Below are 26,434 nucleotides of genomic sequence, written 5' to 3' on the forward strand. Positions count from 1 at the left end.
TAATTGACAGGAACCATCAATTTTAAACTTAGATTTCTGAAAAACAGTAAAAAACATAATGGAAAGCAATTGAAAAAAGTCTTTATTTCTGGGGATCAATCTAAAAACAATGGAATTGAAAAAAGTGTTTGGAAGATGAACAACCTCTTTAATGTATGTTTTTTATGATCTGCTCCCTCTCAGACTTCAGTATCAGGGAATGCTGCCAATAAACATATTAATTTTGTAACAACAGCATCACCTGCTGGTCAGGTTTCACACCAAGTTACAGTTAGTGTGACAGTAACATCATTTTTTTTTAAAATTCATTAGTATAGAACGAAAAAAACCCACAAAAACAAATTAAACTTATAAATCGCTAAGTCTTTATTAAGAAATAACTTAACAAAACTCTTCAGAAAATTTGTCAGAGCAATGATCCATCATGCGGCGCTCGATTTGTCCTCCCTGGCTATCTCCTATAAGGAAGGCAGGGAGGAGAAATCGATGGATCGCCGGATTGCCTTTCCTGAAATGGAGCGCAAGCGGAGTTTCGGTTAGTTATTTCTTAATAAAGACTTAGAAATTTAAAAGTTTAATTTGTCTTTGTGGGGTTTTTTTCCGTTCTATACCAACAAATTAAAAAAAATTGATGTTACTGGTCCTTTAAACACTTTTACTATTTAAATTTTTTCCAAACTAGTATTTTACAACAACAGCATCACCTACTGGCCAGTTTTCCAACTGTGCAATCTGAGAGAACTGTTCTGATGTTTTCATATAAGAAGATTAAAAACAGCTTTATATCTGTTACTATAAATTGCAAAAGTACTTTTATTTTTCTCAGGTTTAAGGGTTTCACTTGCAGATGCTATATATTCTAAACTGGAGAACAGCAGATACATTAGATGATTTGTACTTTAAGTTTGCAAAAAAATTGGGAACGGTCTTAAAATGACCTTTATAAAATTCTCAATTTTAAGGGATAACTTTTCCTTTAATTTCCATGAAATTGTTTGCTTTTAATAATCCTGTTTGTATACAATTTATGCCTACAGTACATCACAGGACATTTATTTATTTCTTTTATTTCCAGGTCATGCTTTGAAATGTGCAAAAAGCATGACCTCTGTGGATAACAAATCTGCAGCACATGTCACAAGATGAAGAAGATACTGATTACCAGCAATCCCCAGGTCAGCTCTTCAACCCCCCTCTGGCTCATTCACTATCTGTAGCTGCCTGTGGAAACAGTTTTTGTTGCGATGCCGAAGATGGCAAAATCCGAGTTTTCCAGATCACAGGGACACGGTTTGAGGAGGAGTTGTTTTTTAAAGGCCACACTCAAGGGGTTTCACAAGTCCATTTCTTAAAAGAGGAAACATAACATTTATTAATCTCTGGAGGAAACGATGGCAAAGTGTCTCTCTGGGATATTGGCAAAACAACTCAACAAAAGAAACAAAGACAACCAAAAAATCACAATCTGAGGAAATCTAACTCACTGCATGCAAAGGCCAGCGGCTCAGGTCATAAAATGACAGATGTTGCTGAGAGCATCAGTGCAAAGTTATCCATTGAACACAGGGAGAAAATAAACTGGGTTGCTGAAGCGTCACTACTGGGATCTAGAGTTATTCTAGTAGCAGACCCAACCAATTCTGTAACAGTTTATGAACTTGGAGAAATGTAGTCATTGTGCATTTTGCTTAAAATAATGACTTCACTTGTACTGTGAGTATATGTTCACGAGCTGCTTGCTGTGCCTTATGACAGAGTTGAAGGGGGAAAACTCATGTATATTTGTTCATGTAAATTAGAGATGCACCAAATCCAGGATTCCTTCTGCCCATCTGAACCTAATCCTAATTTGCATATGCAAATTAGGGACGGGGAGGGAAATCTCGTGACTTTTTGTCACAAAACAAGGAATCAAGAACTACTTGTATTCAAATTTGTGCACCGTTTAAAGGAACAGTAACACCAAACATTTAAAGTGTTTTAACGTAATGAAAATATAATGTACTGTTGCCCTGCACTGATAAAACTGATGTATTTGCTTTAGAAACACTACTATAGTTTATATAAACTGTCACGGGGGCCTATCAGCTCCCAGCAGGAGTAGTCTGGACCGAGGAGGAAGCCCAAGGGGTTTGTAGTACAGTTTGGGATCAGGCAGAATCGTAGTCAAAAGTCCAGGCAATGTTCAAAAGGCAGGCAGATAAGTGTAATGGAAAGTAGTGAACTTACCCCACGGGACATCCAAGATGGCGACCTCCTGCTCCACCATGCGGTTCTTCCTGGTCGTAATATGACTGCGTCAGAAACGTGTCGCCCTAGGATTGGTCGCCGGCGACAGAATGGACGCCGGCGTCAGAATGGGCGCCGGCGTCAGGACGCCAACGTGAGGACGCCGGCGTCGGCGTCATGACGTCACTGCGTCAAGTTTGGCGCCAACTTTTGGACTATTTATTCCCAAGTTCCCTTTCTGTCTTTGCCCAATTATAGGTCTATCTTGTATAGTTCCTGGGAGTGATTCTTGATTTTCTGATAACCGTGTACCGACTTCTTGCCTGTTTCATCGATTCTGATCCTTGCTGCCTGTATTGACCATTTGCCTGATTACGACTATTCTTCTGATAAATCCTTTTGTACCGCGAACTTGGTGTTGTTGTCTCCTCCTTGGTCCACACTACAACAGAGCCTTCGGGCCCTGACAGTATAATTGGGCCATGGACCCTTCTGAGGAGCCACAAGTTCCTACTGATGTCGGCAGAGCCGTTCGTGGATTGGCTTCCCGGATGCACTCCTACGAAGCCCAGCAAACCCATTTCAGCCAGGCACTTGAAGCAATCCTGGAGAAGTTGTCTGCCTTGTCTCCTGCGGATCCTGTCCCTATGCCGGTTCCTGCTATTCCGCTCCAGGTTTCCGAGCCTCGCATCCCTGCACCTCCTCTGTACAGTGGTGATCCGGATTCATGCCGTGGTTTCATCAACCAGTGTGAAATCCAATTCACCCTGCTTCCAGGTCAGTTTGTCTCGGAGCGAGCAAAGGGGGGCTATATTATCACCCGCCTGCAAGGGAAAGCTCTGGAGTGGGCCTCTCCTCTCTGGGAGAAGGAGGATCCGGTAATTGATGATGCCAGGGCCTTCATCCGGGATCTTCGCACAGTCTTTGATGCTCCTGGTCGGGCTACTTCTGCCTCGGCTCGTTTATTCCAGCTACAGCAAGGGACTCGCTCTGTTCCTGAATACGCTATCGAGTTCCGAACTCTCGTAGCAGAGACTTCGTGGAACAATGACGGATACCATGCTGCCTTTTACAATGGCCTGGCGATGCGCATCAAGAACGATCTGGTTTCTCGTGAGATTCCTTCTCGATGGGAGGACCTTGTTGCGCTGGCTGTGAAGGTCGACACCCGACAGAGGGAGTTCCAAGTCAAACTTGACAGGGAACGTGCTAGGAAGTTTTCCAGGTTCCAACCCACCCTGGCTCCACGCTTCCAAAGGCCCTTACTCCCCAGTCCGGCTTCCAATCTTCTTTCTCCTCCTCCTGTGGCACCGGCTACTTCCTCTTTACCACCTGAAGAACCTATGCAGATCGGACGGGCACGCCTTTCCGAACAGGAGAAGCTCCGGAGAAGGTCCGCTGGGTTATGCCTCTACTGTGGCGGAAAAGCCCACTTCGCCCAGGAATGCCCAGTGAAGCCGGGAAACTCCAAAACCTAGGTAAGCTTGGGGAGACTTACCTGGGTGGAATTTGTTCTCCTCCCCATTCCTCTGCTCAACGCTTTCTTCTTCCTGTTCAAATCCAGTTCGGCTCCAAGAAAATATCTTCTCAGGCCTTCCTTGATTCTGGTGCTGCGGGCAACTTCATGGATCGTGCCTTTGCCGATAAGCATACCATTCCGCTCCAACCCTTGGCAACCCCTCTTCGAGTCCTGGCGATTGATGATCGTCCCCTTTCTTCTGCCATCATCTCACAGTCTACTCAGGAACTCTCCTTCAAGGTGGGCACTTTGCATTTGGAAAGACTGTCTTTTCTTCTTATTGACTGCCCTTCTACTCCCGTTGTCCTGGGATTGCCCTGGCTGTGTGTTCATAATCCGGTCATTGACTGGTCATTTTCTCAGATTTCCCGTTGGAGTCCATTTTGTGTTCACAACTGTTTGCCTGCTGTTCCTGTTGTCAAAGTTTCTTCAGTTTCTTCAAGTTCTTCTCTCCCTCCTGAGTACCAAGCCTTTTCTGATGTCTTTGATAAAAAGTCCGCTGAGACCCTCCCACCTCATCGTCCCTATGATTGTCCTATCGAACTTTTACCTGGCTCCATGCCTCCCCGTGGCCGCACCTATCCGCTTTCTCCCTCTGAAACTTCTGCTATGAAGTCCTATATCTAGGAGAATCTTCAGAGAGGTTTTATTCGTCCTTCTACCTCCCCTGCCGGAGCAGGGTTCTTCTTTGTTGAAAAGAAAGACGGTAGTCTACGGCCCTGCATTGACTACAGGGGGTTAAATAAAATCACCGTAAAGAACAGATACCCTCTTCCTCTCATCTCTGAACTTTTTGATCAGCTCAAGGGGGCTAGTTTCTTTACCAAGCTGGATCTATGAGGGGCCTATAATCTTATTCGGATACGTGAGGGAGACGAATGGAAGACCGCTTTTAATACTCGTGATGGCCATTACGAGTATCTCGTCATGCCGTTCGGCCTTTGCAATGCTCCTGCGGTCTTCCAAGAACTGGTCAATGACATTTTTCGTGATCTTTTGGGACAGTGTGTGGTCGTGTACTTAGACGACATTCTTATTTTTTCCAAAGACCTTTCTGTTCAACGTTGCCAAGTACGTGAAGTTCTTTCCAGGTTGAGGAAAAACAATCTTTTTGCCAAATTGGAAAAATGCACCTTCGAAGTTTCTTCTATTCCTTTTCTTGGCTACATCATTTCTCCACAAGGTTTTAAGATGGACCCCGCCAAAGTCTCTGCAATTTTGGATTGGCCCCTTCCTACCAGCGTCAAGGCAGTTCAGAGATTCATTGGCTTCGCCAACTATTATAGACAATTTATCAAAAACTTTTCTTCCAAGATTCATCCAATCCTTGCCCTGATCCGTAAAGGGAACAAACCTCAACAATGGCCTCCTCCAGCTCTCGAAGCTTTCAAGACCCTCAAGGAAGCCTTTTCTTCTGCTCCAATTCTTAGACACCCTGAACCCCTTCAACCTTTCTTCATTGAAGTCGATGCCTCTGATGTAGGAGCTGGAGCAGTTCTTTCCCAAAGATCTTCTTCTGATGGTAAACTCCACCCTTGTGCCTTTTTCTCCAAAAAATTTTCTTCCCCAGAGCAGAACTATGATGTAGGCAATCGGGAGCTACTTGCTGTTAAGTTGGCCTTGGAAGAATGGAGACATTTGCTTGAGGGTTCTTCCATTCCAGTGACAATCTTTACCGACCACAAGAACCTTGAATTTATTCAATCCCTCAAGCGCCTCAAGCCAGGTGGGCACTCTTCTTTTCTCGTTTTAATTTTATCATCACCTTTCGTCCTGGTTCCAGAAACAGAAAGGCTGATGCTCTGTCCAGAAGCTTTGCTCCTGAAGATTCCTGCCCCGAAGATCCTGTACCCATTGTGCCCTCTACCAAGATTATTGCTGCCTTATTCCCCTCCTGTGCCTCTCAGTTACTTTCTGCTCAGTCTTCGGCTCCTGTAGAGACTCCTCTTGGTGTTGCCTTTGTCCCTCCGGAATTTCGTCATGCCATTTTATTCCAATCTCACAGTTCCAAACAGGCCGGTCATCCAGGGATTAAGAAGACAACCGAGCTCCTCTCTCGTTTGGTCTGGTGGCCGACCCTAAGGAAAGATGTCAAAGACTTCGTCTTGTCCTGTTCCACTTGTGCTGTTTCCAAGTCCGGACATTCTCCCCCCAAGGGGTTACTCTTGCCACTTCCCATTCCATCTCGACCTTGGACTCACCTGGCGATGGATTTCATTGTCGATCTCCCTGTTTCATCTGGTCACACTGTCATCTGGGTGGTGATCGACAGATTCAGCAAGATGGCTCACTTCACACCTCTGCGGAAACTGCATTCTGCTCCCGAACTCTCTGAACTTTTCATTAAACATATATTTCGTCTCCATGGGTTTCCTGCCGAGATTGTGTCGGATCGGGGGTTCCCAGTTTATTTCCAAGTTCTGGAGATCTCTTTGCAAAGCTCTTAACATTTCCCTTCAATTTTCTTCTGCCTACCACCCACAGTCTAATGGAGCCGCAGAACGGGTCAATCAGGCTCTAGAACAGTTTCTTCGTTGTCATGTGTCCTTGTGCCAGGATGATTGGTCGGATCTTCTTCCATGGGCGGAATTTGCCCACAACAACGCTCTACATTCTTCTTCCCAAAAGTCTCCTTTCTTCTGTGTTTATGGTCTCAATCCTTTGGCTTTCTCCCAAGATTTTCTTCTTACCAATGTGCCTGCGGCCAATGACCAAGCTGCTCACATGCTGGCTATTTGGCATGCTACTGCAGCAAACTTAGAGAAGAGTTCCCTGGTGCAGAAAAAGTTTGCTGATAAAAGAAGGATTTCTTCTCCTCCATACAGTCCTGGTGATAAAGTTTTTCTTTCCACACGCAACATTCGTCTCAAGATTCCTACACCCAAGCTTGGTCCTAAGTTCATCGGCCCCTTCTCTATCATCGAAATCATCAACCCTGTGGCTGTTCGTCTTCAACTTCCTCCTGAGCTGCGGATACCTAATGTTTTTCATGTTTCCCTGCTTAAACCTGCCATGTCTTGCCCCTCTTCTTCTTCCTCTCCAGCTCCTGTTTTGATTGACGATCACAAGGAATTTGAAGTCAAAAGAATCTTGGACTCTCGTATTTCCCGGGGCTCTCTTCAATATCTCATCGAATGGAAGGGGTTCGGTCCAGAGGAGTGTTCCTGGGTGAAAAGCTCGGACGTACATGCACCTGTCCTGGTTCGTAAGTTCCACAAACTTTTTCCTTCTTCTCCTAGCCTCGGTGGTCCTGAGGCCCCCCCTAAGGAGGGGGGTACTGTAATGGAAAGTAGTGAACTTACCCCACGGGACATCCAAGATGGCGACCTCCTGCTCCACCATGCGGTTCTTCCTGGTCGCAGTATGACTGCGTCAGAAACGTGTCGTCCTAGGATTGGTCGCCGGCGACGGAATGGACGCCGGCGTCAGAATGGGCGCCGGCGTCAGGACGCCAACGTGACGACGCCGGCGTCATGACGTCACTGCGTCAAGTTTGGCGCCAACTTTTGGACTATTTATTCCCAAGTTCCCTTTCTGTCTTTGCCCAATTATAGGTCTATCTTGTATAGTTCCTGGGAGTGATTCTTGATTTTCTGATAACCGTGTACCGACTTCTTGCCTGTTTCATCGATTCTGATCCTTGCTGCCTGTATTGACCATTTGCCTGATTACGACTATTCTTCTGATAAATCCTTTTGTACCGCGAACTTGGTGTTGTTGTCTCCTCCTTGGTCCACACTACAACAGAGCCTTCGGGCCCTGACAATAAGTAGCAGAATCAAAATACAGGCATGGTCAAAGTCCAGGAAATAGATCAGCACGAAAAGTAGAACACCCAGGAGTGTACAAGACAAAACCTATAATCGGGCATTGAACCCGTGACCCGGAAGGCCTTTTCAGTTCAAATTTCGCTCCATGCGCGTGACGTCATCATGGACCTCTTCACATAAACAAGCTGCTGTGTAGCAATGGCAGAAATCAAAAATGGCTATATGGCACAGGTTAAATAGTGGATAACAGATAACTCCATTATGTTTAGAGTTTATCTGCTGTGTAACTTGAGCCTTCTCTCCTTTGAATGGCTGCCCCCATGACTACACAGCAGCTTATTGATATAAATAATAGTAGTGTTTCTGAAGCAAACACAGCAACACTACATTATATTTTTATCACTTTACAACACTTTCATTTTTTCATGTTACTGTTCCTTTAAGAGATAACAGCTTAAGTTTCTCCTGCTTCCCCATGTGCCCTCAGAGCCGTTTAATACTATCTTCTGAAAGCTTTAGTTGTAAGGCCAAACAAAAACAGCTTTCATCCTTTCAGGCAGTGGAGCATGGAGCTAACTAAACATTCCTTCTAAGCAGATGTCAGAAGATAGAATGACTCTGTTATCTAAAGCAGTTTTTTCTTAAACGGTGCAAAATGTTTGATACTTATTAAATTGCTAATATATATATATTTATTTGTGTGGGGAATGTATTGTGTGACATAACTTCTCTGCCTGCACCTCTTGCTGCAGAGCAGCAGCACTGAGAATGATTATGGGTGTGTGATTTTGGGTTAATTAACTTCACACAGATGTATATGCTCTTCACAATGGCTAACACTCACATCTTTTTGCCAAGCAAATTTTCTCTACCAAATCTTCACCAGTTTACAGGAAGAACGTTATTTTGCCAAGAGCGATTTCCCCAGGGTCAGGTTGACAAACTACCATTATAAAAATAGAACAAGCACTTTTGCATTGTAAGATTGAAGTCACTTATTCCATGCTAATATCCCACATGCCATTTCTTTATGGTGAAACTTCTTTCCACTTCAGCTGTATAGGGAAATGCACCGGTGAAATTTCACAGAGAATTTACGTGAGGAGAGAATTCACAACATTTCTCTCACAATAGTATACTAATGAGTTTTAGTAACTGATATATTTTGTGAAAATACACCTGTTGAATTGAGGTAAAACTAGATGAGAAGAACCTCTGCTGTATGCTGGCAAATGCATGGAGCTTGTCAGGTGAAATTAGGAGAAATGCAGTTTATTGCTGAAAATCTTGGTATAATTGGTATCACTCTTTTTTGGGCTGAGCTCTCTCTACCTCTTGTTTTTGTATGTTTTCCTGTATATTTAATGAATATACCCACTTATTGTACAGCACTGTGGAATATGTAGGGGTTTTATAAATACATGGTAATAATAATAACCAACGAGACCTGGCGGGATGAAACATGCTACTTTTACAAATGTAAAAAGCTTTGCAACTAGGTCCTAATGGGGCAGCCAAGTCAGGAAAATCTAACAAGTTTGTTAATATACCTAATGACAACTTTTTTTTATTTCAGGTAGTTCAGGAACCTCCTTGGAAAGATGCTCTTTTGGAAGTTCTTATAACTAATAATGCCAAATTTATTGCCAGCATTTGCGTGGGTGAGCATTTAGTGAACCATGCTCATAATATGGTGGTTTCCTTTGAGAATATGTTGCAGAAACAGCTCTATAAATCAGTAACTAAAACACAAAATTTTAGACTTGCATCTTTGCCAGCATAAAGCCATCTCTGCAGTAATAAACAGGCCTGGAATGGCATTGTGTAGATTCAGGCAAGTACCAGAGGGGCTGCTGTAAGATGCCAAAGACAGTCACTGTTTATTGGGTTTGTAGGGGGGCTATTTGGGCCTCTGTGTACTTGAAATGCCCAAATAGCAAAGATCACTGGTTACATCAGACCCTCAGTCTCAGCTGGAAACCAGAATAAACCAAAACAACAATTTATCAACAGGGGCAAATGGATCTCACAGCACATGGTTCCTCTGAGATATAGTGTTCTAGGCACATTCAATAAAAGAGAGTATCACACACTGTTGACTTTTCAGGAGCCCACTTTGTAAGGGGGGTTAAGGGTTAATGCTCCGCCGTCACCATGGCAACCAACCTTCACTGGAATGATGGATATCCACACGATGTAAAATCACAAAAATGAAGAACTTTTATTGGCAATGCTTTCCAGTATCCATTAACTTTGTACAGTCCACACACAGTCCCATGGGTTTCACTTACTCCCTTCCTTGCAGAGCAATAACTTCCTTTTACGAACCCCTAACACGAAATCACTGGAGATACAGGAACACCCCTTTCCAAGGCGACTTACCACCTTCCTACTTCAGTCGGGCTGACACCACAGCAGTGCACCGCTGACCTTTTAGGATAGGAATTTTCCACCTTCTGGTCCTACCAGTCCGGCATACGTCCTATGCCCCTCTGGCCTACTCCAGATAGGATTTTTCTTGCGCCCCTCCTTCAGGATGTTCGTGTTCCCCCTAACACTCCAGCCCTTACTTGCTTCCATCTGGGAATTCATAATTATAGCAAGCAGGCAGGAGCCATTTTGTTGACACTGTTTTTAAGGTGAGCCTTGCATCATCTCAGAATCTTGTTTGTGCACCAGAATGGGGGACCTGATGTCCATCCCCATGTACTGATTACACAATTAAATGGTTAAGAGAACAGGGGGAATGTGGATAGTGCAGTGACATCTAGTAAGCGCTGAATGGAAAGTAAAAGTAATTGCCTGCCCTGCCTCTATTCCTTAGGCATTAAGGAATCTGCATTAGAGACCTGCAGTAGGTCAGGTGCCTACAGAATACCCTCAATGTGGTCAGTTTTGGGTAGAAAGTCTTTGATTCATCAACTGGCCAGCCGGTCTTTGGATACTCTGCCTCAGTATCCAGGTCTTAGCCAGCCCTCCCACCTCCAATGATCAAATTTGTTCTCCCTTTACTTGGTTAATCTGCCTCCAGAGTTATGCCCCTTCCAGGCTTGTTGGTCCCCAAGTTGGGTGGTAAGTAAACCCATTGCAGATTGCAGGCGCAGGTCAGATAGCGGGTATGGTTAGGGGTAAAGTGGGGTAGTGGGTTGCGTTGCAGGTCTGAGTTGTGCAAGGCTCTGCCAGACTGAAACATGCAGGAATCTGGCGGCATTTATAAGAATCTGCATGAAGGTGCAGAGGAAGAACCATTTGATTTTTAAAGAGTTTTTTTTTTTTTTTTTGCACGTGGTGCAGTCAGTATACTTCTATAAGCATTCATCCACAACACAATAACTTTTTTAAGGTTCTAAAACATTGTTATGATCTCATCCTGCTTACAATTCCTGGCACAATTGAGAATATAGTGGCCTCTCATTCTTATAATAATAAAAATTATGAAAACATAGTAAAAAAAGATCTTATCAGAGCTTTTCATCCTTTGCAGGGCTGTAAAGACCTAATAAGCTCTTTTTTGACATTTGTGCTAGAAATCATTTGTTTATGTTTTCAAAAACTAAAATTTTTGTTATTTATCAAGTGCAAATGCACAAAAAACTGGAATGTAAAACTTTGGTATCTAAAAGTTTGCAAGGTTATATAGTAGTCAATGGGAGCTATCCTAGCCAAACTTTTATCAAATTTTCCAATTAACAATATTTTGAGCTTGTATACAAATTTGAGGCATTTGTTTTTTTCCACAATTTTAATCAATCAAATTTTTTATATCCAGATTTTTTAATAAATAAGCAAATATTCCAGTTTTTTTACATTGTCACATAAATCAAAGTAGTATCAATAATCTGTAAAATTTTAATTTTGATAACTAGTCCTCCAAATTTCCATAATTTATAATTAGTTCTCTTTTTTTGATGTGGAATTTTCGATAGATTCATTATTATTATAATAAAAACTATAACCTCAGAATGAATAATGAACCAACAGATTATATCATATTAAGTGCCCCCCCAATATTAAGTGGCCCCATCATAATAAGGAGCCCCCATTTTGTGATGGTCTGTGTGTTGCCTCAGAAAAATACTACAGCTCTAACTGTAACAGGAAGAAGTGTGGAAGCAAAAGACAGAACTCTGTCTGTTCATTGGCACATGTGACCTAACATGTATGTGTGCCTTGGTTTGTTTGTGTACATTGTAAATCATGTGATCCCTGGGGGTGGCCGTAGTACTTAAAATGGCAATTTTCTTTTTAGGATTACACTATGGAACATACTACCAGAAAAGCATATATTTATGAAAATGGTTTATTTAGGTGAAGCAGGGTTTACTATATGAGCTGTTTTATGTGATCATTTTTTTTAAAGAGAGAAATTTTTGGGGGAATAGTTTTCCTTTAAATCACAAATTAAAATTTTTGTTTACCAAGCTTGAATTTGAAAAATAAAATATCTTAACTTGAATTAAGCTCAAAACTTGGTGAGCTTCAGTATTAAAAGTCAATGGGGAAGTACATTATCAACTTTCAAGCTATTTTATTTTTATTTTTTTTAAACATTCCCGATCTGTCAAAATGAATAGAATTATGCAATTCTCCAAGTTCCCTATTCAGATCTCGTGCGAATCTGATGACCGTACTCTAGGCTCATAACAAAATATATGTCAAACCTGAGGGGGTGGGGGCTAGGCGGCCGTCACCAATCAAGTGTGCCTTGGGCAGCACAAACTGTAAATACAGACCTGCCCACCATCCCACTATACCCCATACCAGACATTATACCCCCTACTGAGTTTTGGCAATCCAATATATAAGTTGGCAATCAAGATTTTTTGAGAAGTTGGGTTTATCAAGACTATCTTTTTGTACCTCCCTTTAGATTTTGTAAGACCACTGTTATTGAAGGTTGCATGTTCTCCTTCCATGTCAGTTGCTCCCCTTCATCAGCCATTCACCAGAAAACCTGTGGCAGACACATTGGTTTCAGCTACTACCTGGATTCTGACTGCATCGTGGAGCCTCTGTTTCAGCAGGTCAGCAACACATTCTCTTAATCATTCTAAATTAAGTGTCACTTTTTTTCTACTTATTCCACGATGTTGGACATTTCTCAGATGACATCACTGCTCTGTGCCACATTTCCCCAAGCCAATCTCTAGTCTCCAAGCCCCTAGTAGAAATGACTCCAGTAAATGGGTTATATACAGTATGGCATTCTTTTTTAGCACATTGCTGTATATCTCTTAAATATTAATTGCATTATACAGAAAGCAAAAGAATTATGCACAAAGTAGCAGCGAGACTGTAAAAGACATTGCTTGCAATTCTGCCCCCATACTGCAAAAGATCTGATTTTTGTTGGAAACTTTACTGGGTTAGTTTAGTGAAATGGTATACTTTGCATATCCCCACTGGTGCATTTTGGCCTGAAATACACCTGTCAGGTTTCCACTCATGTGAATTATAGGTTCTAACAGAGAACATTTTTCTTCAAAATGAAATACGACAGTGGACAAATATAAAATATGCTATCGGCTTTAGTAAATGAACTTCGGTGTTTCACTTTCACTTTATACATAACAATTGGAAATGGTTTATAGACTTGTTTGCTTAGACAGGTGTTACCCTTACTGGGAACAATAAACACAGAACAATAATCCTTCCAGTTACAATAAACTTTCCATCCCTAGTATAATGTACTAATATGTGCATGTATTTGCATTATGTGTTCTTTGCTTGTTAAAATAAACAATATCAGAATATTCAAACTCCTTGCAGCAGGGCCTTTTAATAAATGGCCAAAAGGAGCATACAGATTCATCATTTTAATCAACTCACATTCTTATCTTGTGGCTGTTGGCCCAGGGTGGGAGAAATGGGGATCATGTCTACGTTGATAAGTGTAGACCATTTCCTTATTGCCTTCCATATTATATTGCAGTGTTGAGGGTTGCACAAATTTCTTAGGCAGCCAGTGTTCTCCCCAGAAATTTTTATTTTGCTGGTAAAAAAAAGCCTGGTTAAGCAAATGAATAAGTAAATATTTGCCTCCCCACCTCTTCTAAGTTCTGCCCTAGTATTTTCAGAAGCTGATAGGGCTGAGTGTTTCTGTAACTACAGTGAGCAGTCCTATCGACTTCTTTAAGAAAAATACTACCACGACAAACAAGGTGGGGCCTGGAGCAGAGCCAATTGCCTGAGAAAAACTACCTGGAGATTTTCCAGGCAAAAAAAGGCATGGGGAGAAATCTTTGCGCTGGGCCTGCTAGTACCTTAAAGGAGAACTAAAGCCTAACTAAAGAAGTAGTTAGAAATGTTGTACATGATGTTTTGTGCTTCTGTGCCAGCCCAAGGCAACCACAGCCCTTTAGCAGTAAAGATCTGTGTCTCCAAAGATGCCCCAGTAGCTCCCCATCTTCTTTTCTGCTGATTCACTGCACATGCTCTGTGCTGCTGTCACTTACTGAGCTTAGGGACCCACTCACAATATACAGTACACATAGAATAGAAATGTCACAATATAAGGCTGATCAGTAATTAATACAGATAATTACTACATGGCAACACAGAAACCATCGCAACTAGCATCAGAATTTAATAATCAGCCCTGTAGCATCACCTTATATTACAGGCCAACCTCATTTTCTGCTTGATAATTTGCGACGACCCCTAAGCTTAGCTTCTCAACAGCTGCTCAGAGCCCACTGAGCATGTGAGTGTCACAGACACTTTCCAAGATGGTGACCCCCTGTGACAAGTTTGAAGTCCTGGATCATTGCTGCTATTGACAAGCTAAAACTTTAGGCTGGTGCAATAAGTTCAGTATGTAAAATATGACATTTTTAGCCATATAATTTTTAGGGTTTAAAGCACTCCAGCTTACAGGTGACCCTATAACTAAATGTAGGTCTGATGCTACTGACCCGATTGCTAAGTTTAATGGGTATAACAACTATAATTACATTCTTATGGTGCAACACACCTGCATAGTTAAGAGTCTGTAGCGTAATAAAGCAAACAGAGGTGCAAGAAGTCATCATTATACTTTATAGACCTTGCAGCACAGAACAGAACTTTGACCCATTGGCTTCCGGTAAATCTGCACCTTATATTCAAACAATTAGAATACAGAACACATTTGTGTAATTGACTGATTTAGGTGGCACCGACCTAATGCTACTCTACAAGTCGTATGAAGCTTTTACAAAACATCTACATCATTTATTTAGGGTAATCTCTCTCAGTTTATGTTTAGTTACAAACATACAGATCATCTTAAAAATTACAAATAATATTAGACACAAGTGTAGATACATGAACAGCTGGTCATCTATCTTAAAGGCTTTGTTCACCTTTCAAACACTTCTTTTGTTTCAGTGTTTCCATATTAATCCCCAATAATAAAGACTTTGCTTTCAATGTTTTATTTCTTTACAATTTTTCTAAAATTGAAGTTTAAAGTTGAATGTTCGTGTTCCTGGTGTTTAAGTCTGGCAGCTCAGTGATCCAAGAGCATCTGAACTGTTACAATTTGATACATTTCTCTGCATCTATGGAATATTAATAAATATTGTATCAATTCTAACAGCTGCCTTTAATGAAACTCAGGGATTCTGCTCAGCAGGGACAAAGATAGCAAATGTATTAACTAATGTATCAATTTAGTTAACTTAAAGGACCAGTAACATCAAAAAATTTTTTTTAAAAATTCGTTAGTACACAATGAAAAAAAACACCAACACAAATTATACTTTAAAAAAGCAAAGTCTTTATTAAGAAATAACTTACAGAAATTCTGCTTCCTGTCTTGTACAGAAACGGCGACCATCCATTGAGCGGCACTTGATTTCTCCTCCCTGGCTCTCTGCTGCTGGATCTTTTAGCTGCCACATTCTGTGCTTTCTGTAGTATAGCAGCGCTTCCAGCATGAACTTTCTGCAGATTTGCGGTGCCTTGCTCATCGGTTCCAGCCGCGAAAAAATACTGAAAGTGGAAAACAAAATGGACTTTTTTCTTGAAAAATTTGACCTCTTCCTCAAGGTTTCTTTTGCAATTTAGCAAGATGTGGAACTACAGTCACATGTTTAAAAAAAGGAAGAAACCTTTATTGCGGTGATTATTTTTACATTTTATATTTTCAAAGTTAAAGCATAGTGAGAAATTCAATGTTTTAACTGGAACATGTCAACTCGGCAATATAAACATTGACACATATTTTTTCCATTGCCTACACAACTTCTCCTGTTCATTAACTCATAGCAATCACTGAAGGTGAGGAGCTTCATGAATGATATTGTACTTGAGGGTGGGTCAAACTTCTGAAAGTTTGCAGGACAATCTGGAATGCATCACTATCCCTTTAATATAACGGACACATATGTGACTTAAAAAAATCACGAGTGTAAGTAGCTATAATTTATGTAGGTGTTTTACTAATAAAATCTGAAAAAAAATCACGACTCACTTAATTGTAAAGTAATATGATAAGTTGAAAAGTAATTAGAATTTGAACATATGCTCTGGGCTGGGTATTAACCTTCCTTCATTACTATACATAATGCAAGAAGTGCAGATGCTTTTCTATGTTCAATTATGTTATCCTACAGAATAAAGTAGAAAGTTCTCAAAATGTGACCGTGATAAAAAATAAAAGACATTGTAACAACTGTAACACAACAGACCATTGTGTTGCTTTGATTAATATAGAGACCATACATAAGACCAGGGCCGGGCCATGCTGGCCAGGCGCCCTAGGCAACCTGGCCAGTCCGGCGTCTGCTAGCCGCACGTATGCGCAAACTGCCACTTCCGTGCAGCACACATGCGCAAACTCCCGCTTTCGTGCACATGCGCAAACCAACGCCCTCGCACGCACATGCACCAATTGACTTCACATTGACGTTCACGTGCATGCGCAGAAACACAATTCCTGGGCCAAATAGAAGAAACTCAGAGAGGCGACCGGACATGGGGTAGTCGTCAGAGAAGGCATGTGCCTTGTGCCCCCTAGCTTTTGCGCCCTAGGCACGTGCCTACTCTGCCTACCCCTAGTTCCGGCCCTGAATAAGACAAAGTTGATTGATAGACATGAGTAAGCTTTATACATTAGAACACTCCATTGTGTACTTTTTGCAGAGGAGGGATTTTTTTTTAGGATTCTCTATCTCATCTTCAGAATCTATCTATCTATCTATCTATCTATCTATCTATCTATCTATCTATCTATCTATCTATCACTATCTATCTATCTATCTATCTATCTAATTTATCATCTTTCCATCCATCTATCTTTCTATCATCTCTCTATCCATCCATTATCTATCTATCTATCTATCTATCTATCTATCTATCTATCTATCTATCTATCTATCTATCTATCTATCTATCTATCTATCTATCATCTATTTATCTATCTATCATCTATCTGTCTTTATCTGTGCTATCTACCTATCTATCTGGGCCTGTCTATCCATATCTGTCTGTCTATTTAGCTCTGTCTATGTTTTCAGGAACTACATACTATCTACAATATGCATTGCACTTTTAATAAGGTTAAAAAAACCTTGGGGGCACGTTACTTATTCTGTAATTACAACACTATGTGTGTGCTCACAGCAGAGCCGGACCACGGTAGTTTGGCACCCTAGGAAACCTTACAACACATTAATGAATTAAACTTTTCTTTTATATAAATATGTAATGTTAAGAAACAAAAATAAAGTACACTAAAAAAAATCATACAAACCAAAACAGTAGGACAATTTTATCCTGTTAAACAGTGCAAATACTAGAATATGCAGAACATTTTACTTTTAACACAACTGTGCCAGCCAGCAGCACCCAAAATATTGCCCCCAATCTGTACCTGTGCCAGCCAGCAGCACCTAAAATATTGCCCCCAATCTGTACCTGTGCCAGCCAGTAGCACCTGAAATATTGCCCCCAATGTGTACCTGGGCCAGCCAGCAGCACCTAAAATATTGCCCCAATCTGTACCTGTGCCAACCAGTAGCACCTGAAATATTGCCCCCAATCTGTACCTGTGCCAGACAGTAGCACCCAAAATATTGCCCCCAATGTGTACCTGTGCCAGCCAGTAGCACCAAAATATTGCCCCCCTGAAGTCTCTGTACCTGTTGTGCCAAAAAATGCATTGTGCCATTGCCCCCCCAGCCCCCCCCAAGTCTGTACCAGTTGTGTGCCAAACAGCTACAACTCCAAAAGCAGCAGTCAGCAGAATAGTCACCCACAGTTTTAGACAGGACCCCAGTCTCAGGAAGAGTCAGAAGAGTTCAGCTCAGGAGGAGAGAGCAAAGAATGCCGCATGACGCGCCAGGCCAGGTCACCTGACATGGTCACCATGACCACACAGGTGCACTGCCGCGCACAGCTCCCTCCTGACGTCACCGCGCCCGCCAGCGCTCCTCTTGCTGCAGCGTGCAGCCTGCAAGCGCATGATTGGATGCGCATTACGTGCGCTGCTGCCTCTGATAAAGGATCCGGATCCAGCCAGCAGGGAAAGTAAGAGACTGGCTGGGTCTCGGGGAGGGTGGAAAGCAGAGCGGAATTCTGCTGGGGGCCTGGGCAGCCGCATTGGGGAAAAGGGAGTTAAAAATTAAAGAAATTTTCTTTTCAAAATTACACCCCCCTATGACTGCGCCCTAGGCGGGCGCCTACTCTGCCTATCCCTAGTTCTGGCCCTGGCTCACAGATTTCATTTTGTGCAGACAAAAGTAAGGTAACAAAAAAATTCTCATTCCATTTTTGTTTGCTCTTCTATCAGTTATTTCTTACCTTTGCTCTCGCTAGTGTTCAAAGCTACTTCCCATTGTGCTGCACCGTAATGTTAACTGATTTACAGGAAACAGAAAGAGAAAGGAGAGATGTAAAAATGAGGTGGAGACACACACTATATAAATACAAAATGTTCCTGTTACTGGTACTATTGAAGAACAAGCTCAAAGTAAGTAACTACTCCTTGGCATCTCCCAGAGCTTTTGGTGAATTATGTATTCTTCAGGATCCAACATTTTACCTATTATTTCTTAAATTCACTTTCCCATTGTTTCCAGGATGTCTGTAGAAAACAGCTGATCATGCATATATGCTAAATTATTGGCTCATTAGGATTTAGCATATCTGATTTAAAGTGGTGGTTCACCCTAAAGTTAACTTTTAGGGGGTTATTTACTAAACTCCAAATACCCAAAAATACCTGAAATCTGAAAAATTCACGATTTTTTGTGTTATAATAGGCTTTTAAAAAAATCACAAATTTTTCAGAAATTAATTAAACCCCAGGGCTAAAAAGTCAGAAAATAAAAACACGGCATCTCAAACCTGTCGAGGTTGCATAATAGTCAATGGGAACAGTCCCATTGATTTTTGGTTGTGTCAGGGGTTTCAGGCAATGTTACTATGTTTTTGGAGTTTTCGGGGAAAATTCACGAAAAAATCTTGAAAATCTGAGCTTTTCCTGCAAAGGTAATTTTCGGGAAAATGTAATCATAAATAAGCATTAAAATCCCGAGCGGCTTAGATCGGAGTTTGTAGCAGCCGATATTGAGATAAATTCGGACCTTGATAAATAACCCCCTAGGTATGTTATAGAATGGGCAATTCTAAGCAATTGGTCTTCATTATTTTTTAAAAATATTTTTTATTTGCCTTTTTCTTCTTATTCTCTCCAGCTTTCAAATGGGTGTCACTGACCACACTTAAAAACAAATGCTCTGTAAGGCTACAAATGTATTGTTTTTGCTACATTTTATCACTTATCTTTCTGTTCAAGCCTCTCGTATTGATATTCCAGTCTATTACCCAAATCAGATGGCTGAAATTGCAAATTGTCTCAGAATATCACTCTCTACCTCATATTAAAAGTTAACTCAAAGGTGAACAAGCCCTTTAAATGTTTTTTTTCCATAGAAAAAAAAGTATTTTTTTTGCATGAAGCAAGAACATCTAATTAAAGGAACAGACAGATACTGCTTTCGGTTGCAATTACATTCACCAATAACTTGGGGGGGGGGGGTCACTGACCCTGGCAGCCAAAAAGCCATTGCTCTAAGAAGCTTCAGTTTTATTAATCTGCTGGAATTCTGCTGGAGTAGCACTATTACCTGATGTGCTTTGAAAAAAAACAAGTTTTCCAATGACAGGATCCCTTTAAACAATATGCACTATTTGATTCTTGTTTCCTTCAGTCAAGGAAAGTACAGAATATAAAGTGTGCCTCAGGCATAGAGCCAGGGAAAGCAATACATGATTGACAGCTGAGATTTTTAATACATTTAAAACTATAGTTAATTGGATTAACACTAACTGGAGCCCTGGGCAAGGTAGTGCTTTTGGTCCCCCACCTTCAATTACAGTTGAGTGAAGGCCCTGACCCCCAGCAGAGATAGGCAGGCAGCAAAGCCAGGAGGTGGGGGGAAGCCTATACATCCAGCATTTGAAAAATAAAACGGGAGATAAAAAGATCTACTGTGCATTGCGGATGGTCAGCAAAGATATACTGACCAGGTCCGCTCTGTGACCGTGCCCCTAAATATCACACCCAGTTACAAAGACAAACCCCAGATGTGTCATTATAATTACAGCAGAAAATGGATAACAAGCATATTAACCCCAGATGTGCCAGTACAGTCACTGAATAAAATGGTTAATGATTAAGATCACTGAAAAATGGCAAATGAACACTCCACTTACTCCAGACATCATGTCAGTCTGTATAAAAGCCTTAGGATACAGAACACCAAAAGGGACATCTAATTACTTAAACATCACCTGCCCTATCTCCCCTGCAGTTCTAGCTGAGGCAGGCATCTTGGATTTCACTGGCTCCACCTACCTATATCTTCCCAGCCAACTGGAGCTCTGAAATCTCGCACATGCTCAGTTGAAATTCCTTGTTGCTAATGTAGGGATGTGAAAATCTTAGACACCCTTACCCATTACAGACAGGCACATCCCTAGTAAAATGGACACCTCAGTGGGTCCTTATGGGGACCTTGTGCTTATGTCATCCCTGCAGTTCACACAGTGGATGCTAGATGGCACTGTGATATAATATAAAAAGGGTTGGAAAGCCATGAGGTAGAGGCCATTGCTGCTGAACCTTTCCTCTGTTAGGCCACAGAGGTTAGGAGTGGTGGAACTCATCCTGAGTTTAGTGAAGTGATAGTTATACCCTGTAATAGATCACTCTAGGAGTGATAGATAGGGTATTTAGTTGAGCAGCTCAAAACTCCGCCGAGGAGATTAGGGGGATTAAGATCCCGGGTATTACTGACCCCATAGTAGGGCCTAAGTGTTAAGCCCAGGGAAGTAAGAGTTTCGGAGTTCCACTTAAGGTAATCCTGAAGATTGGGAAAATACCTTTCAACAAGCTGCATTGCTCTCTACATGTACTCCTTACTCCTCAGAGAGTTGTCCTATATTCACACAGTGAGTATATTGTGTAACCTTGATTGATATCTGTTTTACTCTATGTTTCATGCTCCATGGTGAACTCTGGTTTTGGTTAATAAACTCCGTTTATTGTTTAAGCAAATAAAACTACTGGCGCCCAATCTCTTGTGCATTGCACACAGTTACAGTTACACTATACCCTGCCTCCACCCCGCTGCGAGGGCTTACCCCTGAGAAAGAGAGCTCATCTGTGGTCCTAGCCCACAAAGAAAAGTAGTTGAAACTGTCTTCACATAAAGCAGTTTACTATAGCGCTACATTTTGGCGCCCAACGTGGGGCCCTGTAAGGGTAAACTGTAATACCGCACCGCAGCCTAGTGTGACAGGCGCTGCGGGTGCAGACGCAATAGGTAAAAGGAGGATTTTGTGGTTTTTACCTCCGCTGATAAGTTCGCTGTTGGAGCTGCGGCCCACTCTCTCTACACGAAACAGTGTGAGCCATCATGCCGCTACTCCGTCCCCAAGAGGTACACGCATGGGCGGTAGCAGAGCACGTTAACCCCCACTGTGCTTTTGCCGTGGATCGAGTGCCACCAGGGTGCGGCATAAAGCTCATGCATCCTACCCTCACTTACCATGTGAGATTTAAGGGCATCCGACTTGTGGTGGAAAAGGACTCTAGAGTCCTGGGTTACCGGGTCAGGTTGTATCATGGTCCCGTGAAACTAGGGGATGATGAAGGGCCGTACACTATTTACCTGGAAGGAACTTACCCCATCGGTTGCCCTGTTATATATGCCGGACCCGAAACATCTCTGCCACTCGAACTTAAAATAAAGACTGAAACTCCCGACCTTGCCACAGTGGTTAGCAAGTCTGATTTCCAGGAAAAATCTACGAGCCCGAATGTGGGGACTGTTTCATCCACTCTGGTTATTGCAGGAACAAAATACCCTAAGCTGAAGGTTTTTTCAGGAAATCTTCCCGTCCCTGAGGGAGAGCAGGGTTTCGAAGAGTGGCAGGAGGCTGCAGTTCAAATGCTGGAAGAGTGTCCATGCCCCGAGGGTGATAAATGGATCCGTTTAACCGAAAATCTGCGCCCTCCAGCCAGTCAGGTGGTTAAACTGTTTTGCAAGGCTCATTTAAAAGCGTCTGTCAGAGATTGCCTGAAGACCCTAGAAGAGGTATATGGGGCTTGTGACAACCCGCATACTTTGCTCCATATGTTCCGAAGTTTGTATCAAGAGGAAGGGGAGAAGGTGTCCACCTTTGTGCAACGGCTACAAAGCAAGCTATGGACATTAGTTCACAAGAACATTATCCCTGTTTCCGAGGTTGATGAGATGCGACGTACCCAACTCCTGCAAGGACTGCAGGGGAGCCACCCCATAGCCATGGAGCTGCGCATAATGTACCGGCAGGGTACCCCACCAGAAATGGGTGTAATCATGGGCGTAGTAAAGGAAAGGGAAGCTGAATTGGAGAAAGTTGCAGCTCACAGCAAGAAGGCAACTACGGGGAGTTTTCCCTCCGTTCGGAAGGATCCCAGGGGAGTTTCTGGGAAGAAAGAGGATTCGTTCCCCCGACCTAAGAGGGTGTCCCTAGAAAAGACTTTCAGTGCTACTGCCCGTTTAGACTGTTACCGTTGTGGACACCAGGGTCACCGAGTGTACCAGTGTTACCCGGCAGTAGACTCTGGGGACCTCCACAGTAATGGGGGCCGCTTACCCCGGAAACGAAAGGTCACACAGAAGAGTCAAATATCTGGTACGCTTCCCGGTGTAGGAAGACGGTGTACTTTCAACCTGTTCGTAAATGGGGTCCCGACCACCGCGTTATTTGATACGGGCTCCCAATTGACCATTATACACAGGCCGTTCTATCTTCAACATCTCAGCCACCTCCCTTTGCAAACTGTGGGTCCAGTACCCGTATTCGGTGTGGGGACGGGCCCTACCTACATGGATGGCTGTGTGGAAGTACAACTGCATATCCCTGGACTTGTAGGAGACAACGACCCACCTATCACTGTCGTGGCTTACGTGAGTCCTCCGCCTGGAGGTAAAGAGGCTGCCCCCGTGATTGTAGGCTCCAATGTGAAGGCTGTAGAGGAGGCTTTCCTCCGGTTCCTCCAACCCAGGGAGGGTACCCCATTAACTGTGTTGCCTGTATCTCCAGAGTTGCAGGAGATTTGCCAGACCTTTGCCCCGGAGTCCCCTGGGGGTTGTGTAGGAAATCCTTGGCATTCAGTAGAAATTCCTCCCGGGGGAGTCCAAAGTCTGCAAGTGTATGTGGAGATTGTGTCTACTACTCCTGGCAGTTATTTCTTACTAGAGACTGACCCCCACGAAGCTGCCAGAAATGGTTGGGAGATAGTTCCTGAGAGAAAGGACTATCGGCGAAAGTGTCCCCGAACTGATGTGGTTATGGTTAAAAATATTACCTCCCATACCGTCATCATTCCTGCATGGCATACCGTTGGGCATTGTTACCCTGTGGATAGTGTGAATCCATGTTCGGTCCGAATGGGGACAGTGGACACTAAACTCACCTTTAATCTGGAGGAGGCTGATGATCCCGTGGAACATTGTCATATGTTTGCGCAGAAGCTATCGATGTACCGGGATGTTTTCTCCGTAGATGAGATGGATGTGGGTTGCGCTAAACATGCAGAGCATAGTATCCGATTGAGTGATGATACTCCCTTCCGAGAGAGGTCTAGGCGAATTCCCCCTCGTGATCTGGAGGATGTTCGGAAGTATTTGGCGAAGATGAAGGATCAACAGATAATCGTTGACTCACGCAGCCCGTATGCTTCTCCAATTGTGATTGTACGAAAGAAAAATGGTATTGTTCGTCTGTGTGTGGATTATCGAACACTAAATAGATGCACTATCCCGGATCAGTATACTTTGCCCCGTATTGATGAGGCCCTGGATGCATTACATGGTAGTGCATGGTTCTCTGTGATGGACTTACGGTCAGGATATTATCAAATTCCCATGGGTAGGGATGATCAAGAGAAGACCGCCTTTATCTGCCCATTGGGGTTCTATGAGTTTACCCGCATGCCTCAGGGTATAAGCGGAGCTCCTGCCACCTTTCAGCGTCTCATGGAGAAGGTGTTGGGCGATTTGACTCCCAGACATTGCATAGTCTACCTGGACGATATAATTGTGTTTGGTTCCACTTTGGAGGAACACGACACCAGGTTGTTTAATGTCCTGGACCGTCTTCGGCAGGAGGGTCTGAAGCTCTCTGTTGATAAGTGCAAGTTCGCTCGTAAGGTAGTGAAGTTTGTGGGGCATATTGTATCTGCTGAAGGGATTGCTACTGACCCCGAGAAAGTTGCAGCTGTACGAGATTGGCCATGGCCTAACAATGTGACTGAACTTAGATCCTTCTTGGGGTTCTGTGGATATTATCGGAGATTTGTTGAAGGATATTCCAAACTTGCTCATCCTTTAAATGGATTGCTGGCAGGGTCTGCCCCCAAAGAGACCAATTCCTTCCAGCCTTCCGTTAAAGCTAGGTGGTCCACAGATTGCGAAGAAGCTTTCCAAGCTCTAAAGAAAAGACTCACGGAGGCCCCTGTCCTCGCTTATGCAGATCCCCAGAAACCGTATGTTTTACATGTTGATGCCAGTTACGAGGGACTTGGGGGCATCCTTCACCAGGAATACCCAGGAGGGTTGAAACCGGTTGCATATGTTAGACGAAGTCTTAATCCAGCTGAAAAGAATTACCCAGTGCACAAATTGGAGTTCTTGGCGTTGAAATGGGTAATTACTGAGAAATTGCATGACTATCTCTATGGGGTTAAGTTTGAAGTGAGAACGGATAATAACCCGTTAACGTATATCTTAACCACTGCTAAATTGGACGCTGCTGGGCATAGGTGGTTGGCAGCCCTGTCTAATTATCAGTTCTCTTTGAAGTACAAGCCAGGTCCTAAAAATGTGGGGGCTGATGCATTATCCAGACGTCCTGGACTTCCCCCTTATCTGGAAGAAGATGAATGGGAAGAGATTCCCAGCTTATCGGTGGATGCCCATTGTGCCACGGCAGCTATGCAGAATGGTCAAATAGCCTTTTCCGAATTGAGGTTAGTGGATTCCTTGGGGGGAAAAGAAGACTGCATTCCGTCTATGTATGCCTTTCCCACAACGTTAGGAGTACCCAAGAGTCTACAACTGAACACTGGTGATATGATTCGGGAGCAAAAGAGAGATCCGGTGGTTTGGTATGTTCGCGAGGCTGTCGCTAGGAGAAATCCTGAGCTTATGAGAAAGACTATACCTCAGGAAAGTCGTATATTCCTGAAGGAATGGGATAAATTGAAGTTTATTGATGGGAGCCTCTACAGGGTTCAGTTGTTTCATGATCACCCGGAAAGGAGGCAGTTGGTGCTACCCCAAACATGGATGCATGGATTTTCTGTGTATTGATAAAGACTCTAGTGGGATTGGAAACATATTAGTTGTAACTGATCATTACACTCGATATGCTCAAGCCTACCCAACTAAGGATCAGAAAGCTGCCACGGTGGCTAAGGTGTTATGGGAGAAGTTCTTTGTCCATTATGGTCTACCCAATCGGCTTCACTCTGATCAAGGGAGCGATTTCGAGAGTCGGTTGATAAAGGAGCTGCTAGATGTGGCTAAGAGTCACACGACTCCCTATCATCCTGAAGGGGATGCTCTTCCTAAGAGATTTAATCGAACACTGTTGGACATGCTGGGTACTCTTTCAGCCACAGACAAACCCTCTTGGAGCCGTCATGTAAGTGCTTTAGTTCATGCCTACAATTGTACTCGACATGAGTCTACTGGGTTTTCGCCCTATTTCCTTATGTTTGGAAGGGAAGCTCGACTGCCTATTGATGTTCAACTGGGGGTTTCCACTGATGGAGTTGGATGTAAGGAGCACTATCAGTATGTGAATCGTCTTCGGACAAGTTTGAAGGAAGCTTATCGCCTGGCTGAGGAAAATGCTGCAAAGGTCAATGCCGGAAATAAAAGACGTTTTGATGCTAAAGTACGGTACAGAGAATTGAAGCCTGGAGATAAAGTGCTCTTGTGGAACTTAGGTCCCCATGCAAAGCATAAGCTGGCTGATAGGTGGAGGAAAGAGTTGTTTGAAGTAGTAAGCAAGCTACCCAGTATTCCAGTGTATCGGATTCGGAGTCCGGATGGAAGAGTCAAGGCTTGGCATCGAAACCACTTACTTCCTGTGCCCCAAATTCCTCAGATGATTGCTGATCCTGATGTGGTGGAGGATACAGGTGTGGCTCTAAACGACAATGAAAGAGGAGAAGAAGTTCTACCTACAATTGACAGTGGAGAAACGCTTGCATCAGGTGGAGGGAGTGACATTATACCCCAAGGAGGTGAATTGGATATTGATGCTCCTCCATTTCAGCCTGATTCTCAAGGAAACTCAGCCCATGACATTGATGTGCAGGGGGGTTTGAATTTGGACTCAGTTGGGTTCAGAGGATCTAACATACCTA

At 43.0% G+C, this 26,434-nt stretch overlaps 1 pseudogene; it reads left to right on the forward strand.

Moving 5' to 3' along the window:
- The first annotated feature begins 1,078 nt into the window (after positions 1 to 1,078).
- LOC108717478 lies at positions 1,079 to 2,219 on the forward strand (annotated as a pseudogene).
- Positions 2,220 to 26,434: the final 24,215 nt, after the last annotated feature.

The sequence above is a fragment of the Xenopus laevis genome, chromosome 5S (assembly GCF_017654675.1).
Source record: "Xenopus laevis strain J_2021 chromosome 5S, Xenopus_laevis_v10.1, whole genome shotgun sequence".
Classification (NCBI taxonomy): domain Eukaryota; kingdom Metazoa; phylum Chordata; class Amphibia; order Anura; family Pipidae; genus Xenopus; species Xenopus laevis.